This window comes from Tiliqua scincoides, chromosome 10 (genome assembly GCF_035046505.1).
Source record: "Tiliqua scincoides isolate rTilSci1 chromosome 10, rTilSci1.hap2, whole genome shotgun sequence".
Lineage (NCBI taxonomy): Eukaryota > Metazoa > Chordata > Lepidosauria > Squamata > Scincidae > Tiliqua > Tiliqua scincoides.
Genome location: NC_089830.1, coordinates 18,272,761 through 18,295,871, shown reverse-complemented (window position 1 = coordinate 18,295,871; position 23,111 = coordinate 18,272,761). Strand labels below are relative to the sequence as shown.

The 23,111-nt window shown below is 47.6% G+C and overlaps 2 pseudogenes; both read right to left on the bottom strand.

Annotated features, from left to right (window-relative positions):
- Positions 1-1,963: 1,963 nt before the first annotated feature.
- Positions 1,964-2,080, bottom strand: LOC136661818 (5S ribosomal RNA; annotated as a pseudogene).
- A 20,652-nt stretch (positions 2,081-22,732) lies between these two features.
- On the bottom strand, positions 22,733-22,851 carry LOC136661747 (5S ribosomal RNA; annotated as a pseudogene).
- Positions 22,852-23,111: the final 260 nt, after the last annotated feature.

Here is a 23,111-nt window from a genome sequence, read left to right as displayed (position 1 = left end):
TTCCTTATGAGGAAAGCCTACGGCCTTTGGGCCTCTTCAGCCTAGAAAAGAAGCGCCTGAGGGGGGACATGATTGAGACATTCAAAATTATGCAGGGGATGGACAGAGTGGATAGGGAGATGCTCTTTACACTCTCACATAACACCAGAACCAGGGCACATCCACTAAAATTGAGTGTTGGGAGAGTTAGGACAGACAAGAGAAAATATTGCTTTACTCAGCATGTGGTTGGTCTGTGGAATTCTTTGCCACAGGATGTGGTGATGGCAACTGGCCTGGACGCCTTTAAAAGGGGACTGGACAAGTTTCTGGAGGAAAAATCCATTACGGGGTACAAGCCATGATGTGTATGCGCAACCTCCTGATTTTAGAAATGGGTTACATCAGAATACCAGATGCAAGGGAGGGCACCAGGATGAGGTCTCTTGTTATCTGGTGTGCTCCCTGGGGCTTTGGTGGGCCGCTGTGAGATACAGGAAGCTGGACTAGATGGGCCTATGGCCTGATGGAAGGTAAGTATATATGTGAGCATCCAAATCTGAGTCCATCATTTAAATCAAGAGTACTAGTTTGCAGGGGTGTAGCTAAACAAGTTGCTGCCCAGTGCAAAAAAAAATTCTGTAGCCCCCCTCCCCAGCAATGACATCAAATTTAATGAATTCCATTGGGTCTTTTTATTTGTTAAAGTGAGTAAGAAATGTTAGCTAATATTTTAAAATAGCAAACACTTGTTGAAAGAACTTATTGCACTTTTACAGCTCAATCTATTCACATCTACATGTCTATAGGTAACCTAGCACAATCAGCCAACTCAGAGCCCAATCCTCTGCATGTCTACTGGGAAGCAAGCCCAGTCTAGTCAATGGGGCTTACTCCCAGGAAAGTGGGGAGAGGATTGCGGCCTTGGAGCCCAATCTCCTGCATGTCTACTCAGGAGCAAGCCCTGCTAGCTTAGATTTCGGAGACAATTGGGCTGCTGCAGTCTTGCCAGGTGGAGAGAGGAGGATAAGGGGGCAGGCAAGGAGAGAGAGGACTGTGACAAGCAGAGGAGAGTATGTGGCGCAGGGTGGGGGAGTGGTGAGCAACTGGTCTGGCTGCACAAGGGGAACCCCCTCCTCAATCCAGGCTGGGCTCCACAAGGGTCTCTGGGGGCTAAGCCTGCCTATCGGGGGCTCCATCTCTGTCTCACAGTGTCCTGATCAGCATCCAACAGCCCCCCCCCCACCAACACACATCTTCCTCCCCCTCTAAACACAAACAAGTTCTGCTTCGCTCCCCACGCGCCTCTCTTGCCATTTAAGCCAAATAGGGCTTCAGGGGGCAGCATGTTGAGCAGGACAGGTGGAGGAAGTCCCGGAGGGAATGAGGGCTGGCAGGTGCATGAAAGGAAGACTCCGAGGAGGTCTGTGCCTGCATCTCAGCTGTTGCCCCTCCTCCCTCCAGAGTGCCTGGTACTAGCAGGGCTGCCAGCGCACTGGTGCTGTTGCCTACAAGTTGTTGCCCCTCAGCCACGTTGTTGCCCCCACCCACCCTGTAGCCCGGTGCACCTGCTACCCCCTGCACCCCCCTAGCTACGCTACTGCTCGTTTGGCATTTGTTATTTTGTTATTGCTTGGGAACTTTGGGGCAATTTGTGCTGCTTGGGAGGAATGCTTGACAAATGAAGTAGCTGGACATTTCAAAGGGCAAGCAAAGCTATTTCAAGTGAGGGTTCATTTGCCTACCCTAACATCAGTGTATAGCAAAATCTGATTCCTTTTGTAATGATGACATGTCATAATGAGCAACTGAGGTGGAAATTTTCCACCAGGAAGAATTTTTGGCCCAATGTGGTGGTGCTGGTGGTGGAAAATCCCTGAGAGCAAATGTGGACGAAGGTTACTCTTCACCTTTTTTCTTCACTGCCACCTGAGTTTCACAATAGGTAGGTTGGCAACCTTCAGTCTGGAAAGACTATGGTATAAGCCTACAGCACCCGGTATTCCCAGGCGGTCTTCCATCCAAGTACTAACCAGGCCTAACCTTGCTTAGCTTCCGAGATCAGATGAGATCAGGCATGTGCAGGGTAACAGCTGCTGCTCACAATAGCGATAGCAAGAGTTGTGCTGTCAACAGCCATGAGCTGATAGCTGCCATTTCCCCCCCCCCCCAGAAACCTCTTGGCACTACGTTGTTGTGGTCACCTTGGCTAGGTCACATATCATCTCCCACATCTGTCTGAAATGCCATCAACCTTCCATTCTTGCCCGCTGCAAATGGGGTGGCAAAAATGGAAGCCATTAAACTTCAGCTCTCAAAGCATATTTTCTGTTTGGGAGGGGCTGCTACCACAAACAAAGCTGATCACCAAAGCCGACCCATCAATGGCAGCATGTTGGCCGCAGGGGTGGGCCAACTGAAACCAGCTGAAACCCAAACACTTGCAGCCAAATTTGCCACCTAAGGGTGCAGCTCCACGTGTACCTGCATCGCATGAATGCTTCGCCCCTATTTGTTTGGTATCCAAAACAGCTGGCGGGAAGTCATAATCTTTATGGGAAGCAGGTCCCCTGGGAGAGAGTTGTTAACCTCTTTTACTCACGGCCTCTTTCACTTATCCAAATGGAATTCTTTGAACTGCCACATTCTGGGTTTGGGTCTGTGATTCAACTGCCCTTATCATTCAGGGGAAATCCAGATTTTCTGATAGCGATCCCACTCCCCTTCTTTTTATATTTGCCTGCTCGGGAGGGGAAGATGACTTGTTAAAATCTTATTGGCATCTAACCTCTTATAGTAATCTCTGTTCCCCCCCCCCCGCTGTCCATTTTGCACATTTTAACACTGCCACATAAAATTCCTCCAGACACTTAGCAAAATCATATGCCAGGAAAGCTGTGCTGAACCTTTCTCCCTAACCTGCTAGATTTCTGCATGCAAGGAGGGAAAGTCTATGCCCCCCACAGGGGAGTATTCAGACATGCCAACCTCTGCCTGCAGTTTAGTGGTACAACCCAGAAAATTCTTTATTCCCCGATTCTGCTAAATACATAAAATGAAGCTCCAAGATTCAAGAATCTCCTGTGGAATCCTGTGGAATCAAGAATCCTGTGGAACTCCTTGCCACAGGATGTGGTGATGGCGTCTAGCCTGGACGCCTTTAAAAGGGGATTGGACAAGTTTCTGGAGGAAAAATCCATTACGGGGTACAAGCCATGATGTGTATGTGCAACCTCCTGATTTTAGAAATGGGTTATGTCAGAATGCCAGATGCAAGGGAGGGCACCAGGATGAGGTCTCTTGTTATCTGATGTGCTCCCTGGGGCATTTGGTGGGCCGCTGTGAGATACAGGAAGCTGGACTAGATGGGCCTATGGCCTGATCCAGTGGGGCTGTTCTTATGTTCTTACGTTCTTATGTAAGAATGCAGGAGCTCAGCATCCCTGTAATGTTTTAATTTGTTTTTTCACATTTACCTACTGCCCTTTCTGCACTCCAAGGAACTCAGGGTGGTGTACATGGATCCTTTCCCACTTTGTTACAACAACCCTATGAGGTAGGTTAGGCTATAAGCTAGTGGTGAGCTTTGTGGTTGAGTGGGAAATGGAACACAGCTCTCTCCTGTCTAATCCCTGCATGTTAACCACTACACCACACTACCTGGCCTACCCCCCTGTCTCCTTTTCCTCAGAAGTATAAAGGCAGCAAGATGTTATTTACAATGTTCACTGCCTGCCCCTGACCTTCAGCTTTTATTTGTCTAGGTAAATGTTGTCCCGTTCAAGAACGATAAATTTCATATCAGGGCACTTCAATCTTTATGAGGATAAAGTGTTTGCCGGGCTCTTAAGCTGCTTAGCGTAAGCATGTGTGTGAAAGATTAACAGCTTTGGAAGTCGGAGCGGTTAAGTGACAATATCAAGAGAAAGGGTTGGGGTAAAACATCATTAATCCATATTCCGCAAATGCCCATGAAGCATCAGAGAGAGTTATCGCAGGAGATTGGGTCAAGCTAGTGTCATTGGAGGGCCACAGCAAGTAGACCTTGGCCAACTAAGGAATAGGGTTGATAACCCTCCAGGCTTGGTCTGGAATCTCCAGGAATCGACATCAAACTCTGGGTGAGAACGAAGAACCTTCATGGAGATCTGAACAATGTCGCCTTTGTTGAATGACAGGACATCATGCGGAGGGGAGGGGGGTGGACACTCCAGGAATAGCTTAAGTCAGTGTTGGCAATCCTAACTCCAGTCCCTTGCCAAATCTCAGGTTTTCTGGCCAAGATTCAGGTTTGGAGGGCCTGAGAGTGACTGCTGTTGTCTCTTCAGTAGCGTAGCTATCGGGGGGGCAGTGCAGTAAGTATTGCAAGATGCCGCAACAAGTTGTGTAATCAGCCCCTCCCACTTGCCATTGGAGCCATTCTGGACCCTGATAGCAACACGCCAGCAATGGTGGGTGGACCCGACCTGGGTGGTGGGTGGGACTGGCTACAGAACTGCAGACTGTATCCTAACTCCCCTCCAGGCCAGCCTGGTGTTACACTGGGCTGCTTGGATTTGCGCTAGAGATTTCTCTGGTGTAGATCCGAGTAGCCCTATAGCGCTGGCTGGCATGTGACACGGAGTTACCTCAGAATGCCAGATGCAAGGAAAGGCACCAGTATGGAGGTCTTTTATCTTGTGTGCTCCTGGAGGCATTTGGTGGACCAATGTGAGATACAGGAAGCTGGACCAGATGGGCCTTTGGCTTGATCCAGTGGGGCTCTTCTTATGTTCTTATGGTAAGGGGATAAATATCCCCTTACTCTGAGTTGCGCCACAGCCACCTCCTACCCTGCGCCGGATAGAGTGCAGGCCAGCTGGCTGGACGGTTCCAGCATAGGTTAGAATTGGGCTGCCCATTTGTTAAATAGTGGGTCCATGCAAATAAAGGAAGACATAGAGATAACAGCTCAACACATTTATTTCATCTTCAGAACAGAACCTGGCAATGAAAACACAAGGCGAATACCCCTGGCTTTATAACCCTTAGCTCCAACCAGATTCCCCACGATTGATGCTGTTGAAACACTAAACTAGAGGGCTGTTGTCTTGTGTGCTCTTGTGTCTGTTGTCTTGTGTGCTCCCTGGGGCATTTGGTGGGCCACTGTGAGATACAGGAAGCTGGACTAGATGGGCCTTTGGCCTGATCCAGCTGGGCTCTTCTTAGGGCCAATCAGACAGTAGGATGTCGATCCACCACCCGATTGGCCAGCCATAAAACTGGGCCAATCGGCTATGCAGGATTTTGATCCTGCATAACTTGCATACGTAGCACCATCTCAAACCACAAATCTGAAATCAGGCAGTCCTAGCTGAAATGCATCTCCAGAGGTCACCTTGTTTAGGTTCCCCCTCAAACTTGGAACCTGCCCTGCTCCTGGGTACATATTTGGTGCATGCTTTCCAGACATGCACAGACGGCATCACCTTTCTTGTCTTTCAAGTCTCAGACCAAGTTTGTCCTGTTCTCCTTTGCTTTTAATGACCTTGGAGATCCCTTTTCACTGGTTTTAATTGCTTTTTATAGCAGCAGGCTCTGACGCTCTCCATTTGCACTGTCACTGCTCTTGGACAACATCTCTTGTTCTTCCTTATTTTATTCTATTTGCCGCTGAAAGCAGCTCACAATGAGAGAGCAGGCAATGATTGACAGTTTGCATGTTTTCATTCAGAATATTTCTGCCTTGCCTTTTAACTGATAGCACCCATGCACAGCATGAACCCATGATGGCTTGCAAAGTTCTACACAATACTGTTTTAAATTGTGAGCCCCTAGGGCAGGAATCCCCAAAGGGTGCATCACAAGGCCTTAGGGCAGGGGTTTCAAACCTAAGGCCTGTGGGCTGAATGTGGCCCCTGGAAGCAATTTATCTGACCCCTATTATAATTGGGCTCCCGCAGCTTGATAATTGGGCTCTTTCAATCTTGAAACTATGGACAAGGTTTGCACATTTTCTCTTCTGTCATTTGCAGCTAATGAGTTTCTATGTGAAGAACAAAGTGCTGATTTCTGGCCATCATCTGCTTAATGACATCCATTCCTGCTTCATGTTGTCACTTCCAGGCCCCAGCAGGCACCACAAAAGCTTACTTTGGCCCTCTGTATGACATGAATTTGACATCCCTTCCATTGGTGTCACTGCACACTAAAGGGGCACTGCTGGATGTCCCTGGTATCACCTTCTCCCTCGTCTTGTTGACACCGCCATCTTGGATCTGGTGAAATCTGAGGTTTGGGTGCCAACATCTTGGATCTTGCAAAATCATGTGAGATTCGGTTGCCACCATCTTGGGTCTTGTGAGATTTCATGAGAGTCAAGGTGGTGGCTCCAAGCTGAGCTGGTAAGTTTGGGAACCACTGCCCAAGAGGACAGGAACCTGTTTCAATTTTCCTGCAAATTCATTGATTTCCTTTCCCAAACTGGTTGCTGAGTAACCTCAGAAACCTACATGCACACCCTACTTGAACATGCACAAGATTTACTGTTTCCAAAGCTTTGAACAGTTGGTAAAGAGGTACTGTGGAATCCTCTGAACCCCAAGCTTCTGAGATGACATGAGAATTGAATGAGTCTAAACCAGTGGTCTTCAACTTCTCAATAACTGAGGCAGACCCCCAAACCCAACCTGCAACATGGGAATCTCCTTGGAGAGCTCAGCTAGTGGAGAAGGGTGAGCTTGTGAGTGAGTGGCCACAGTATCTCTTCTTTTCCTACCTTGGGGCTGTCAACCAACCTGCACTGCCTTGGTATGGCTTTGTCACTCCTTTCCTTCCAGGCCAATTGGAAGGCAAGAAAGGAGTTTCATGACAACAGCATGAGGGGGGAAAAAAGAGGAGGTGTGGCCATTAACAGAGCAATGGGAGGGCCACAACAGGGGAAAGCACACCAATGGGTGTGAGGTTGTAGGAAGCCCATTGAAGATTGATGGTGGATGGCAACCTTCAGTCTCGAAAGACTATGGTATAAGCCTACAGCACCCGGTATTCCCAGGTGGTCTCCCATCCAAGTACTAACCAGGCCTGACCCTGCTTAGCTTCCGAGATCATGGTATAAGCCTACAGCACCCGGTATTCCCAGGTGGTCTCCCATCCAAGTAATAATCAGGCCTGACCCTGCTTAGCTTCCGAGATCAGACAAGATTGGGCATGTGCAGCAACTATTACCCTGCACATGCCTGATCTTGTCTGATCTTGGAAGCTAAGCAGGGTCAGGCCTGGTTAGTACTTGGATGGGAGACTGTCTGGGAATACCAGGTGCTGTAGGCTTATACCATAGTCTTTCGAGACTGAAGGTTGCCAACCATTCGAAGATTGAGGAGCTTGGCCAAAGCTATCTTTTTCAAGTCAAGGTCTCCAGCAGGATTGAATCTCATCAGGAATCCCTAACTTGGCTGCTGTTCAGCCCATGCTGGCTTGAACCTCAAAACAAAATGGTGGTAGAGGCGCAACCATGACCTACCTGAGGTCAGGCCTGACCCATCCATTCAGGACCTCTGACCTATATAAGAATTGTGAGCAGGAGGGCTGAATGAGAGAACCTCCATATTTCTATCATTTGGTTTTATTTCCAAAGAAGGATGAAGAACCGGCCAGAGGTTCATCCAGGTATTTCTAGGTTCTATGGCACGTGTCAAATGGATTTCCAGATTATTGACTCCCAAACTGTAGTCACATCTTCTAAGCAATGTAGGTTCCAAAAATTCCCCACTGCAGGTGGCTGCTCTCATGTTTACCCTATGGCAGCCATTTTCAACTGTGCCGTGGCGCACTGGTGTGACGTGAGTGGTCCACAGGTGTGCCACTGGAATTTGAGAGAAGGTCATTTATTAATAGGGCCAATAGGGATGTGAGGCCCCCACTGGCAGCGTGGTGTGCCTTGGCAATTATCAAAAGCTAGGTGTGTCTTGGCAGTTTTAGTGCCTTGGCAGTGTGCTGTGAGATGAAAAAGGTTGAAAAGTGCTGCCCTATGGAAACCAATATCTGAAAATTTGCTAGCACAATAGAGGTCAACATAGGTGTGCTATGCATTCTGGACACTAGAGTGCAGCAGAGAAGCACCTATCAAGCAGAGGATTTTTTAAATGACTCAAGCATATATTGGTATTTTTCTGTGCACAACTTTGAGCTCTCCATGGTAGTCTGTACACAACAGAAGTTCCTGGGAGGCAATAGGAAATGCATGGTCTTTACTGGAAGCATTGGGTTAAAGCAAAACTTCCCCTTCCTAACTGCTTCCTAAGAACTTAGGAAAACCTGCATAATCTCGGTCAACTCTCTCGATGTACCCATGACTATAATGTGTTCCTAGCAGAACATAAAAATTATACTGCTGGTTCTTTAAAAAAAAAAAAAAATCTAACTTCATAATTAAGTGGTAACTTTGGAGCAATCAAAGTCTTGAGTAGCTCACTTTTGAGTTTCCAGAACTCCTCAAGCTGGATGTTAAGCAAAGTAAAATTGGGACGGTTTAATAGGAGTAGCCCTCTACAGTAGGGGATGTACTGGCAAACCCCAGCCCGGGGGCCATTTGCAGCCCTCGGGGACCCCCAATTTGGCCCACAGGGAACCCCCAGTCTCCAATGAGCCTCTGGCCCTCCAAAGAGCCCACAATGGCCCTACACAACTGCTCTCAGCGCGAGGGTAACTGTACAACCTCTTGCGTGAGCTACGGGCCAAGTGCTCCCTCCACTGCTTGCTGTTTCACATCTGTGGTGCAGCAGTGGCAGCAAAGGAAAGGCTGGTCTTGCTTTGTGCAAGGCCTTTTATAGGCCTTGAGCTATTGAAAGACTTTCATTCATTCATATAAGTTCCATCTCCAAGAAATACATTTATGTAAATGTATGTAAATTTATTCAAATTTTAAATGTAAATTAATTTTTTCCCCCTGGCCCCTGATACAGTGTCATAGAGATAATGTGACCCTCCTGTCAAAAAGTTTGGACAACCCTGCTCTATAGGGATGGGCGACTTGACTCGTAAGACTTGGACTTGTGTCACCAAATGCCTTTCCTGGGCTCGTGAGGACTCGACACACACATGTTTTGAAACTGGAAGTGACTTGGGAGTTTTCATCAGGGACAAGTGGAGACTTGGAAACTTGAGTGTTCATGCTCAAAAAAGTAGACCTATCCCAGGTTCCCAGGTGGGTTTTGGTGGTGGAAGACCACCAGAAACAAGAAGCTCTCATTTTCAGGAGCTATTTGTCTTTCAGGAAAATATCAAAACATAAGATCAAAACATAAGAGGAACCCGGCTGGATCAGGCCTAAGGCCCATCTAGTACAGCTCCCTGCATCTCACAGTGGCCCACCTTTGGAAACACACAAGACACCTGTATCCTGTTTCCAGTTCCTTGCACCTGGCATTCAGACATAGTCTACTTCTAGAAACAGGAGGTTGCATTTACCCATCATGGCTTGTAATCTGTGATGGACCTTTCCTCCATAAAATCGTCCAATCCCCTTTGAAAGGCAACTAGGCCAGGCACCATTACCAGATCCTGTGGCAAGGAGTTCCACAGATTCATTTCATGGTGGGGAAATATTTCCTAATATATTCCCCAAAGCCAAAAGAGCCCTGGAAAACGGACCGAAACGCTGGTCAATAAAAATCAGCAGAGTTCTAGTTTCTCCATTCCTCGGAGGAGAGGCATATCTCTTCCTTATTCACCAGCATATAGTTAATGCCCACGATCCCATCATGCCTAGATTTTGACAATGCTTCTTGCCTGATAGCGGGAGTCATGGTATTCTTGTGAATCTCCCAAGGCCAACTGAAGACGAAGCGGCTACTTACGACCATCTGACGCTTGGGGCCGAGGAGCAGCTGTTGTACAAGAACTTTGGCCTGTGCAATGCCAGACAATAGCATCCACCCCCAGGGAAAACAGGCCTGCAATGCTGCATGCCAAGGACAGAGACACTCGGTAGGAGCCACCCAGCGCCAATCAAGCCAAGCAGACACAGCAGTTCGGAATGGAAATAACAAAGTCAGGAGCTCAGGAAGTTGTCGAATTAAATATTTGGCTCCGAGGACTCCGCCTTGCCCATTTTGTCCTGGAATTCACAGGGAACTCCCAGAATGGTCAGGCGTTGTGCCTGGGGAGGAAGACCCCTGCCTTGACCATCCGCATTATGACAAGGACAGAAAGTCCTTATTTTGATTGACTTGAGCAGGCCATAGTAAAGACAAGGCCATCTTGGCTTCTGTTTTTGGTCATAAGAACATAAGAACAGCCCCACTGGATCAGGCCATAGGCCCATCTAGTCCAGCTTCCTGTATCTCACAGCGGCCCACCAAATGCCCGGGGAGCACACCAGAGAACAAGAGACCTGCATCCTGGTGCCCTCCCTTGCATCTGACTTAGCCCATTTCTAAAATCAGGAGGTTGCACATACACATCATGGCTTGTAACCCGTAATGGATTTTTTCCTCCAGAAACTTGTCCAATCCCCTTTTAAAGGCTTCCAGGCCAGATGCCATCACCACATCCTGTGGCAAGGAGTTCCACAGACCAGCCACACGCTGAGCAAAGAAATATTTTCTTTTGTCTGTTCTAACTCTCCCAACACTCAATTTTAGCGGATGTCCCCTGGTTCTGGTGTTATGTGAGAGTGTAAAGAGCATCTCTCTATCCACTCTGTCCATCCCCTGCATAATTTTGTATGTCTCATCAAATTCTCCTCTGACTGATCAGATCCACAACAAAGATAGCACGTGGGAGCGCACACCTCTGCCCTACAGGTGCTCTCCCATGTAGTTGGCGGGATTCAAACCTACGCGGAGAGACCCCGATGGCCTTTTCGTCCACTGCCTTAACTGCTCAACCATGACGGTGATTGAATCATTTCCAGTTTTTTTAAAATTTAGTTATCATTATTGACTTTTAGGGCCTTTTCAGTAGTAGTGACCTAATTGCAGAATTCCCTCCCCCAGGAGACATGGGTGGCCAAGACGTTGGGTTCTTCTAACCATTCCATGAAGATCAATTGATTTGAACTGTATTTGGATCCAAAATCTGCTGTTTTTATCTCTTATCCTTCACCAGCACATTTCACTCTCTTCCATTGTAATTTTATGGCCTTCCTTGCTGATATACTTTATATTATGCTCTTTATTTATGCATCTTTATTTTTTTCCACGTTGCCTTTTTCTTTTAAATTGTTTTGGCATTTTACATGTTGCAAGCTGACCTGATGGAAAGAGGCGGAAAGGCAGGATATAATTTTCTGTAGGCAATGTAAAGTAAATGAAGAGCATAAGCATATAAGAAGAGCCCTGCTGGATCAGGCCAAGGGCCCTTCTAGACCAGCTTCCTATATCTCACAGTGGACCACCAGTTGCCTCAGGGGGCATGACCCACTTCCTGTTTCACAATTGCAAACTGGAAGTGGGTCACAATCAGGATTTTTACATATTCTGAGGCTTGGGGTGCACTGTGGAAGCATCCACAGGTTCCCCACATCCCCCAGGAGGCCAGCACTGCCCCCTGTAAGTTCTAAAAACCACTTTTCTTTCCCGGCAGCAGTACGATCCTGGCAACTCCTCCGCACCCCAGAAGGTGCGTCCTGGCTAGTGGCTTTCCTTGGCTGGTAGGACATGACCCACCAGTTTGGGAATCTCTGGACTAACCCGTGTCCAGAATAACCCAAATTCAAATCTAGTTTGAATTTGAGAGGGCAATCCTAACTTGTGCTGGAACAGACAGGGCTTGTTGAAGGTCCATGAGTCCTGAAGTTGAAAGGCTGGCCACCCCTGCCCTATGGAAATGCTTCTTATCACATCTGCCATTAATAAAACTTGGTCTTGAACGCAGGGCTGGCCCAACCATGAGGCCAATTGAAATAGTTGCATAGACAGCAGATGGTTGGGGACACTCATCTCTGTCTGCCTGCTAGCTTCCATTGCTCCTCCTTACCCTTCCACTCCCTCCGGGGACAGAGAGGGACAGGAAATGCGGAGGGGAGGAGAGTCCTGGGCTAGGACGCTGGTGAGTGGGAGGAGAAGAGAGTGGCACGTCTCTTGGAAAGGGGAGCAACATTTGGCATGCTGTCTCAGCCGATCCTATGGGCTGTGGCACCAGTGCATAAGGCACGTTTGTACCGGCAGAAGTGATGCGCCCCCGGTGCTGAGCCCTGTGACAGTTGGCGCTAGACCTCAGCACCCACAGATCACCACCAAGAGCTCCCGGTGGTAGGAAGAGCCAGCAGCTGGCAGCAGGGCTTAGTGCTTTCCCTGCTTATTTCCAGTAACACCTGATCCATCAGAAGTTCCATCAGAGGGTATGGTCAAGTATTCCTATAGTGCAAGGAATTTGGAACAGTTGGCATATGTTCACTTCCACACTTTCCCCTGTGGTCCCGGTGCCCTGTCATGGCAGTGCCATTGCCCAGCTTTCCCTGGCAGATTCCCAGCAGGTTTGGACATTCTTGAATCATGTGAGATCTTGTGCGATTCAAGATGGTGGCACTGGGAGAGGCGGTAAGAAGAAGCCACCAGGGACATCCTGCAGCACCCCTGTGAGTTCACCGCGGCACACTGTTTGGGAACCACTGCTGGGATACAGTTTCTTAAAGGGAAAGACCAACTCCTAGCAATTCAGCGGAGTGGATTTTGTCGGTTCGGCAGAAAGTTCACCCATTGTTCCCGATGTACTCCCTGGTCCAAGATAAACAGAGACTCTGGAAGTCTCGCTTGCCCAAAACAATGACTGTCGCTTTTGAAGTGATTCTTGCCCTCCCCCAGAGTTGGCTCATTATCTTTTGCAATATTTTTTCCCTTTCTCCACTGACCCTGTTCCTGCCCCTTCTGCGTTGGAATTCCTGTCCCCCAGTTCCCGGTCCCTGTGTTCAGTGAATCACAATGGAAAGAATGTCATGAGCTTTTATTTTGACTTAATATAACTTCCTCCTCTCACCTGTTTACATAGCCAGCTCCCTAAGGACGGCACCGACAGAGGTCACGGCAGGCGCTGCCTTGAAAGACTCACTGTTAGACTTCCACTTCAGCCCAGAGAAGGTTGCAAACTCCTAATTCCATGGACACCATTCACTTTGCTGGGATTTCTCTTTGGGATGGCCGGATCCCAAAGGATCTCCTCTATGGAGAACTCGTGCAAGGAAAGCGCCCTACAGGTAGACCACAGCTGCGATACAAGGACATCTGCAAGAGGGATCTCAAGGCCTTAAGAGTGGACCTCAACAGGTGGGAAACCCTGGCCTCTGAGCAGCCTGCTTGGAGGCAGGCTGTGCAGCATGGCCTTTCCCAGTTTGAAGAGACACTTGGCCAACAGTCTGAGGCAAAGAGGCAAAGAAGGAAGGCCCATAGCCAGGGAGACAGACCAGGGACAGACTGCACTTGCTCCCAGTGTGGAAGGGATTGTCACTCCCGAATTGGCCTTTTCAGCCACACTAGAAGCTGTGCCAGAACCACCATTCAGAGCGCGATATCAGAGACTTTCGAGACTGAAGGTTGCCAACATGGAAACGTCTTTAGAAATCACTTCTCCTTCATTGGAACAAAATAGACTCCAGAGGTAGCTCTTCCACGCCAAATGTTAATGCATGCTGAGGCCATTTTACCCAGATAACTACTAAGCAGAGTCCAGATTAGTCGGCACCATGGCAAGACTCAAATTGAGTCCTGAGTCTCCACACCAGCAACTCAACTTGTGCATGAGTCTTACTGGGTGCCCTTTGCTGACTCACCCCACAAAATTCCAGAATTTGACTCGAATCAGTGTCTTTTGGGTCAAGCACACCCAAGCATGAATCAAAAGGGACTGAAAGGTGTCTACCCTTGGCAAGGCAGTTTGCCCCTCTCGGGCAGCTGTTGAATTCTCCTTCTGTGGGGCCCTGTCCACCAATCGGAGAGAAAATAGAATAGATGGGCTGGTCATAGTCGTTCTGTAACAATTCCAGAGAACATGCTAATCTTACCCTCTGCTCTAGTTGGCACCTGCTCTCTGCCAGCGAGCGGCGTTGGCTATGCTTTCGATCACGTCTCATCTATTTGGGCATATTTGTGGTTTGATAATAAAAACAAACCCAGTCCAGGTTTGTTTTCTTCCTCCTTGAAGAATATTTGCGCACCGCCTTGAGCCAACCGCAACGAAACCATCAGGCCAAGCTTTCTTCCCCAGCACCCCTGAAATCAATGGATGCAATCCAGGCAAAGTTAAATACTTTACTGTCCTGTTAACTATGCCCTATAAGTAGTGGGGATCACTACTTCCCAGTAATGGGTGCATTCTTCCCCTCCCCCATTTCATCCTACAGTTAGATCACATCCATAGGTGTAAGTTTGAAAGGCTGGTTGAAATTTTTGCTCAGCCCAAAGTACCAAGCTGTTTGGGAATTCTTTTGGGCTCACACCCTGGAACTTTTCAAGTACTCAGTAGGAGCTCTTGAAAGGTCTAGTTTGGCTACTGCTTCTACCCTTACACAACAGGAAAAAAATCGCTTGGAAAAAGAGGGATGAGGCAGTAGAAATTACCATCATGGAGAGCATCTTTTACTACTGGCAGTTGTAGACCTACCATAAGGTCCAAAAGGGCAAAAGCCTCAGGCACGAGGTGCTAGGACTCTGCGGAAGCCTCTCTAGGGCTCCCAACGGAGGCAGAAACTGTGCTTCCGGTTTTCAAGAAGCACAGTTTAAAGTATAAGGGAACCTCACAGAGGTTTCGCCGTTGCAGGTGGAAGTCACCTGAGGCTCCGTGAGCCTCAGGTGAGGGGGGGCAGATTTCTGCGTGGGGGTGGCAGTAGTCTGTGGGGGGCGCCATCACGGGCCTTTGCCCTGGGGCATGGGGAGGTCTGCTGAAGACTGCTGGGGAGTTGCAGATTCCCAGCAGGTTTGGACAATCTATGCACCTATGGAAGCATCCACTGCCATCTCCTTTCCCCTGGCAAAAAGCTTCACCTTGGAGAAGCTGGAGGTAGTTGCAGCCTCTCCTATAGATGGAGCAAAGTGTCTTTCCCCTGGAACTCAGCTCAAGACCTGGTTGTGAGTCCTCGGTTGTGAGTCCTGACACACCCCGTGCAAAAATGTACCTCTGCATGCCATTCTCAATGAAAAGGAGCCCATAGAATTCTCTTCTGGATTAATCTGAACCATTCTCATGAAATGGGCTCTAGTCCATGCAAATGTACATTACAATACAAATCTGTGCCACAAGACACTTTGTTGCTCTTGCTCAAAGGAATAGACCCAGGTTCTTTGGTTCCTCTCTCTCTCTCTCTCTCTCTCTCTCTCTCTCTCTCTCTCTCTCTGCACTGTTTGCTCAGATCTGGGCTGCATATATACAGAATGGTGGTTCTGGAACAGCGTCTAGTGTGTCTGAAAAGGCCAATTCGGGAGTGACAGTCTCTTCCACACTGGGAGCAAGTGCAGTCTGTCCCTGGTCTGTCTCCCTGGCTATGGGCCTTCCTTCTTTGCCTCTTTGCCTCAGACTGTTGGTCAAGTGTCTCTTCAAACTGGGAAAGGCCATGCTGCACAGCCTGCCTCCAAGTGGGCCGCTTAGAGGCCAGGGTTTCCCACCTGTTGAGGTCCACTCCTAAGGCCTTCAGATCCCTCTTGCAGATATCCTTGTATTGCAATGTTTCAATTCATTAATGTGCAACAAAATGGTGCCCAGTCATTAGAACTCAAATGCATGGAGGTTGTCATTTTCTACCATAATGCATGGAGGCCACCATGTTTCTACCAGCAGAATTTGAATGTTTGGAGGCCACCATGTTTAACAGCTTCAAGTTTGAACGAAAAGTTGCAAGTGTGGCGAACATGCTAGAAGTTGAAAATTATTTGTGACAGCAGCATGCTGGGAGGAGATTTACATACACATCCTTGTTGCTATTAGTACTGCTAGCTGATAAACATATGCAGCCCTGGTTTGTGGGTTCTTGAGAAAGAGTTTTTATCCACACTGTGCTTCTCCACTTATTGGGTATGCCTTTTTTTATAACCCCCTGTGGAAATGTTGAAGATCAATGCAGAAAGAGATAAAGAAATAACAAATAAACAGGCAGCGGAGAAGACTTTCATACAAGGGGGGCCTCATGGGGTAGTCCCAATACACAACTTGTCATTTCCTCCCAAGGGATCATGGGACATGTAGTTCTCCATTCATGACTATTGATTTAATCTCAGAGCCTTCTATCATGCCACACTAATAGGTTGGCTTAAGGTTGTCAACCCTTCAAGAATGGTGTGGAGTCTCCAGTAATCAGCATCAATTACCAGTCACCGAAAGCCATCATCAATTACCAATTACCAATCACCGAAAGCAATCCTGATGAGTTTAACCGGACTTCCGACGTTATATCAGATTGGAACTGAACATCTCCCAGGAGCAGCTTCAACCAGAGTTGACAACCCTAGCTGGAACTACCCACCCAAACATAGCTGCTTTGATCTCAGGTGCAACGGTGGTGTGTATGTGCATGGAAAATGGAACAGGTGCATGAGGATGAGCAAGCACAGGACTGAGCATGAGTAAACATGTGTCTGCTCCAGAAACACTGCAGGTCTTGAAGAACTGGTCAAAGGAAACATACCTATATTTCCATCCCTGAACTCCTTCAACTCAAAAACGAATAACAGGACTATTGAAGCTCAGAATTCACTTTAGACCAGGGGTACCCAAACCCTGGTCTGGGGGCCACTTGTGGCCCTCGAGGACTCCCAATCCGGCTCGCAGGGAGCCATCAGACTCCAATGAGACTCTGGCCCTCCAGAGACTTGCTGGAGCCCACACTGGCCCAGCCCAGCTATTATTAGCATGAGGGCGACTGTTCGACCTCTCATGTGAGCTGTGGGATGAGGGCTCCCTCCATTGCTTGTTGTTTCATGTCTGTGATGCAGCAGCAGCAGTGAAGGAAAGGCTGTCCTTGCTTTTTGCAATACCTTTTATAGGCCTTGAGCTATTGCAAGACTTTCATGTAATCATATAAGTTCCATCTCTAATATATTCAGTTATGGAAATTTATTCAAATTTGAAATGTAAATCAATTCTTTTTTTCCCAGCCCCCGACACAGTGTCAGAGAGATGATGTGGCTCTCCTGCCAAAACGTTTGGACACCCCTGCTCTAGACCAGGGGTGTCAAACTTAAGGCCCAGGGGTCAGATGCAGCCCCCAGAAGCTTTTTATCCGGCCTTCAGGCTCTCAGCTGCTGAGGTGTTGCAGCTGAAATGGCAGCCCACACGAAAATTGGGCTTTCCCAAATCTTGAAATATGATCAAGATTTGCATACTTTCTCTTCTGTCATTTGCAGTTAATGAGTTTCTCTGTGAGAACAGGGTCTGATTTCCAGCCATTCGCTGCTTAATGATGTCACTTGCTGCTTAACGACATCACTTCCGGCCCTAAGCTGAATGATAACTTCGGCCCTCTGTATGAAACGAGTTTGACACCCCTGCTCTAGACAATTGCTAGAGCAGTGATTTTCAACCCTTTTGGTCTCACGGCACACTGACAAGGTACTAAAATTGTCACGTCATGTCATCAGTCTTTTGACAATTGACAAGGCACACTGTACTGCCAGCAGGGGACTCACATCCCCCAATGACCCTACTAATACATGACCCTCCCCCAAACTCACGGCATACCTGCAGACCATTCACGGCACACCAGTGTACCATAGCACAGTGGTTGAAAATGGCAGTGCTAGAGCAACATCCTTAGCTACTTCTTTGACTTGCCTTACAGCTGGCCTCTGATCCTTGCTCTACTGGGAGCTGTCCAGAGTCCTGATTTTGCATACCCAGCCTGCCCTTTTGCCATGTCTTGCCAGACCTTCTGTGGAGTCCCAATCAGGAACAGGTCAAATGGCCCATGAAGCTTTACATCATAACACAGTATGATATGGATTTGCTTTGGGGCAGATACTTAGGCTAAACCCAGATATATATAATGGGCCCAGGGGTTACTGCACAACTGACATCTTCCTGTTGAGACAGATTTTTCCTCACCTCCTATTGGTTCAAGCAGTGCCTTCCAAATATTTAGGTTGATGGTATTACACAGGCCTACAAAACTGAGTGAAAGAAGCTTTTTTTTTATTATTTATGGTGATTGTATAAAATTGGGTTTGCTGAGTCTAAAAATGGCACCGGTTTTTGCCCTATCACACCTACTTTTGGAGATGTGACATATTCTCATTAGTGAATGCTTCAAGCAGCTTGCCTATGCTTGAACCATTCACTAAGGAGGCTATGCTGTATCTCCAAAGCTGGAGGTGATAGAGCAAAACTGATGTCATTTTTGGAATCAGCACCCCAAATATACCCAGGAATGGGTCTAACTTTTAAGGCAGCAAAACGTGTGTTAGCCTGTGCTATTCTTCCGTTTTAACTTGCTCTTGTCTTACAACAACCCAAGGCAATCTACTTACTGCTACAATCAATGGTGAAATATTCATGCCAAGGGCACAGTTCAGTATAAACGAAACCATGGCTGAGTCCCATTGGAAAGAAGAACATGGAACCTGGTCATGAGGATGATGTGCAAAGGGGAGGGGCTTAGCTGCCATTGTGAATGCCTGCCATCTTCCACCTGCCTGTTCTAAAAAGTTGCCACATGATGTAGACTCCCATAGAACGGAAGTTGCACCAGCCCCTGGATCAATCTGGCTGTCACTTTCTACACCTCTGTGCACTATTTGCCATTATACTCACCTGCTATATATGGTTGGCAACCGTCAGTCTCAAAAGACTCTGGTATCGCGCTCTGAAAGGTGATTCTGGAACAGCAAGAATCAACAGATGGAAGTGGGGGGGCAGATCTGCCCCCCCCACTTCCATCTGTTGGTTCTGTGTGGTTCTGTGTGAACCTGAAAACCCCTTGCACCGAAAATGCCAATTTTCACCGAATTTTCACACACCGGTTTTGCTGTGTGAACCAATTTGCACCGAAAAGGCTGAAAAGGCCAATTCGGGAGTGACAATCCCTTCCACACCGGGAGCAAGTGCAGTCTGTCCCTGGTCTGTCTCCCTGGCTATTGGCCTTCCTTCTTTGCCTCTTTGCCTCAGACTGTTGGCCAAGTGTCTCTTCAAACTGGGAAAGGCCATGCTGCACAGCCTGCCTCCAAGTGGGCCGCTCAGAGGCCAGGGTTTCCCACCTGTTGAGGTCCACTCCTAAGGCCTTCAGATCCCTCTTGCAGATGTCCTTGTATCGCAGCTGTGGTCTACCTGTAGGGCGCTTTCCTTGCACGAGTTCTCCATAGAGGAGATCCTTTGGGATCCGGCCATCATCCATTCTCACGACATGACCGAGCCAACGCAGGCGTCTCTGTTTCAGCAGTGCATACATGCTAGGGATTCCAGCATGTTCCATATATTGTAAATAACTATAGATTGTACAACCCTTGCTAACTGGGCAAAGAAGCACCTTTCAGAGTGGTGTCCTCTTATATTTTGCAGGGGGAGAGCAACTGTGTCTCGTCACCCCAGCGTGTCGTCTTTTCCAGCGGCTGCTCCTGATGTCTATTCTATATTTTCTTTTAAGATGGTGCGACTTTTGGGGAAAGGGAACCACGTATTGATTTATTTTACTACGTCAACCTCTTTGTGGACAAGTCAATAGTATTTAAATATTCTTATTCCCAACAGTATTTATAACAACAAAATATGAGAAAATCAGGCATCCCATTGGGTTTGATCTCTGGATAAAACGAACCAGTTGATAACACCTGTCTGACTTTGCAAAAATCAATGATGATGACGATGATATATTAGATGCATAGCACAAATGCCTGGAGGGGAGGTATTGTTAAACAAAAAAACAAGTCAATAAAGTATTCATATGAAAAGAATTATACATTTATATTAAACAATGCAAATATTGGAGACTTTGTTCAGCTGGTGAGAATGATTTTAACTGGCTCCCAGAAGTACAAAATTGATGAAACAGTGAAGGCCTAATAAGGTCTCAAAAATGCACACCATGAAATTTCATCCCGGCGAGATCGGCTAGCGGTGCTACCTTACACCGCTTGTATTATGTCACACAAGAGAAAGGATGGTGCCAGCGTGCATAGTAAACAGGCCGGGGGATTACCTCATGGTTTCCTTAATCCCGCCACACATCTCAGGTTCAATAACATCTCCAAAGATGGAGTCAGACAAAGAGGCCTCTCTCCAGCCAGTGCAACAGAATCGCACCTGAGTAGCCTCAATGTCTTTGCCGCCCTGCCGGTGGAGCTGTTGACAAACGTCATCCCTGCCGTAACATGCAATCACCAAAACATTCCTGAGCTATTTCTGTTCTCTTCCTGATGTCTCTGTTTGCGTTTGCTCAGCTCCTTCTGACCTTTGGAAAATGCCACCTCCATTTACGGGCTCACTTTGTCTGGGGAGTGATGCATTTGACACACACAACAAGGAGACTCTCTGGCTTTCCCCTGAACCCGGAGCCGCCATCATCGCAGGTTCAGAGACGGCTTCAGTTACAAGTTTTTTCATCCAAGGACTCTCGTCGGCCAGGAAGGCGTGAGACTGACCATGTAAAGCAGGGGGGAGATGGACAAGATGGATCAATGGGGCCATTATGCTGGAACAATATTCCAGCATGCCAGTGAGGTCACCTCTTTGTCCCTGTATATTTGCTCCTTTGTTACCACAGCACCATTCTTTGGGCTTGTCTGGGTGCTGACGTCTGCAACCAGACAAATCCTTACACGGAACCTGGCTCTGTGCAGAAGGAAACCCATTACCCTGTAAACATGGGGAGGTGGCACATGGCTTTTTCCATACCTTCCGACACTTCGCAGACTAAAATAGAGGCATGTCTGAAACTCCCTCATTATCAGACCAAGGAACACTTTGCCATTTCCACCCTCTCCACTCTTACACATTGCTGAACACTGCTGCACTTGCTACCTTTTTCTGTTTATTTACTCTGCAATAACCCTGCCAGCCACTGATTTGAGAACCCAGGAGGGTGATAGCTGCTCTGGTTAAAGCTAAGCCTGAAAAATTATATACGTAATCACATTTTATCAGCCTCAGCAACTATGGTGTGCGAGGTGACAGCAGGAGCATTGCAGTACCTATGTGCACATTGATGACAAATGTATTAATACACGAGGCACCCCACCTCTCAAGAAGAGGTTAGGGTAAGAACTGCAGAGATGGTCTGACGGCCTGTTATGTAGCCCTCTTGATGAAGCAGAGCAGGCCTGCAGCTGTGCATTTCCTGCCTAGATAAGAGACTACCTGGAAACTCATGAGGCTGACAGAGGTGATTGAATCAGGAAGTAGACTGGCAGGGGGTGCCCACCTCTCTTGGTCCATTCATCTCCACTCCTCCTCCTCTTCCCACTACCTTGATTAAGAATGAATGAGGGCATCAGAAAAGAATTGGGGATGTGGAAGCAAGGAGACTGATGACACTCTAGCCCACTACTGCCCTCTCTTCAGTCCTCCTCTCTACTGTCTCTCTCTTCCTTCTCCAAAACCAGGGAATTGGAAGAACAGAGGTAAGGGGGTAGGACACCTTGTGCTAGGCCTGCACAAAGTCCACTTTGAGTGGGGTGTGTGTTGTGTTTTGTGTGTGCGTGTGTGTTTGTGATGCCCAACAGAAAGAGTTCATGAAGCGGTTTGCATAGCAAAAAGGAATGAAAAGAAGTTCCCTGCCCCCAAAGGGCTCCCAATTTCATACAGTGGCTTGTGCATGCACTGTGGGAAGCATGCTAGACTTGGATGACAGATACATCCCAATTTGTTCTGAACCACCAATGGGCATTGGATAGTTCCTTTTCTCACACACAAAGGAGAACAGGTAGCATCTAATAAACATGATATCATCGAGTTAAACCATGATTAAACCATGGTTTAGCATGATGTCCAAAGTGGGCCCTTATATGATTCATTTATGCATTTCTCTTGGCCTGTCCCCGTAATGCTGCTCAGATTCCTCTTCCCCCTACTCCTACTTGCTTGGCTATGATTCAGAGGTGCTCAATCCATCTTGCAACCCCTGCCTGGCAAAGTTCATCCTGCCGCCACCCCCTCATCTCAAAAGGTAGCCATCCATTTCTCCTAACCTTCCAGCTCATTATGTTGAACAACCTCATGCTTCGATTATATGGGATTCCAACGGCCACGGCCTATATTTGCATCACCCCAGGGAAAGGCCTATCACAACTAAGGACCTACTCTTTAATTATATCACAAATGTCAACATGGTCCTGCCTTGGAATATCCAAGGCAGGTGCCAGCAAGTTGCCTTCTAATTACCGTCCTTCAAGTCACAAAGTCAGCCAGGATGAATTGCTATATAATTTGCAGACTGTAGATTGCAGAAATCAGGTTTCGGGTTGAAAAGGCAGAGCTTATTCTGGTCTTCACGGCAGCGCTTGCTAAATATATCCAGGAAGAAACAGACAGACTCAAACTTCGTGCCAGTTCGTTTGAAGAAGTGGCACACATGTCATTGGCGGAGACTTGCTAATTAGTGTAAGCCTCTAAATCAGTGGTTCTCAAATTTTTTTAGCACCAGGACCCGCTTTTTGAAATGACACTTTATCAGAACCCACCTAGCTTTACGAGACTTCAAAAAGAAGGTGCTCTAGATAGGAATAATTTATTTATTTATTTATTTATTTATTTGCAAAAAGAACCTCAATCCATTTCTCATAATGGCAGCCCTAATGAATAGCCTTGAGGGGTTTAGCTATGTGATGGTAGGCAACCTTCAGTCTCGAAAGACTATGGTATAAGCCTACAGCACCTGGTATTCCCAGGCGGTCTCCCATCCAAGTACTAACCAGGCCTGACCCTGCTTAGCTTCCAAGATCAGATGAGATCGGGCATGTGCAGGGTAACAGTTGCGCTAGAGCAGGCAGGCCAGTGGGCCTGCACTGTATCCAGCACAAGTTTCAAGCAGCCAGAGGCTCACACTGAGGCAAGGGAAAACTTTCACTCTTACTCCAGGGAGAGCCACTACAGTTCCAATGGGGCTACTTGGATCTGCGCCACCTCAATCAGCAGTGTGAATCCAAGCAGCCCGGGACTGCCCTGGGTTGCCCAGGAAAAGGGCTAGCATTATTTTACAGAGAGATTTACTCATCAGTGGCATAGTGCACGGGTGTCCAAAG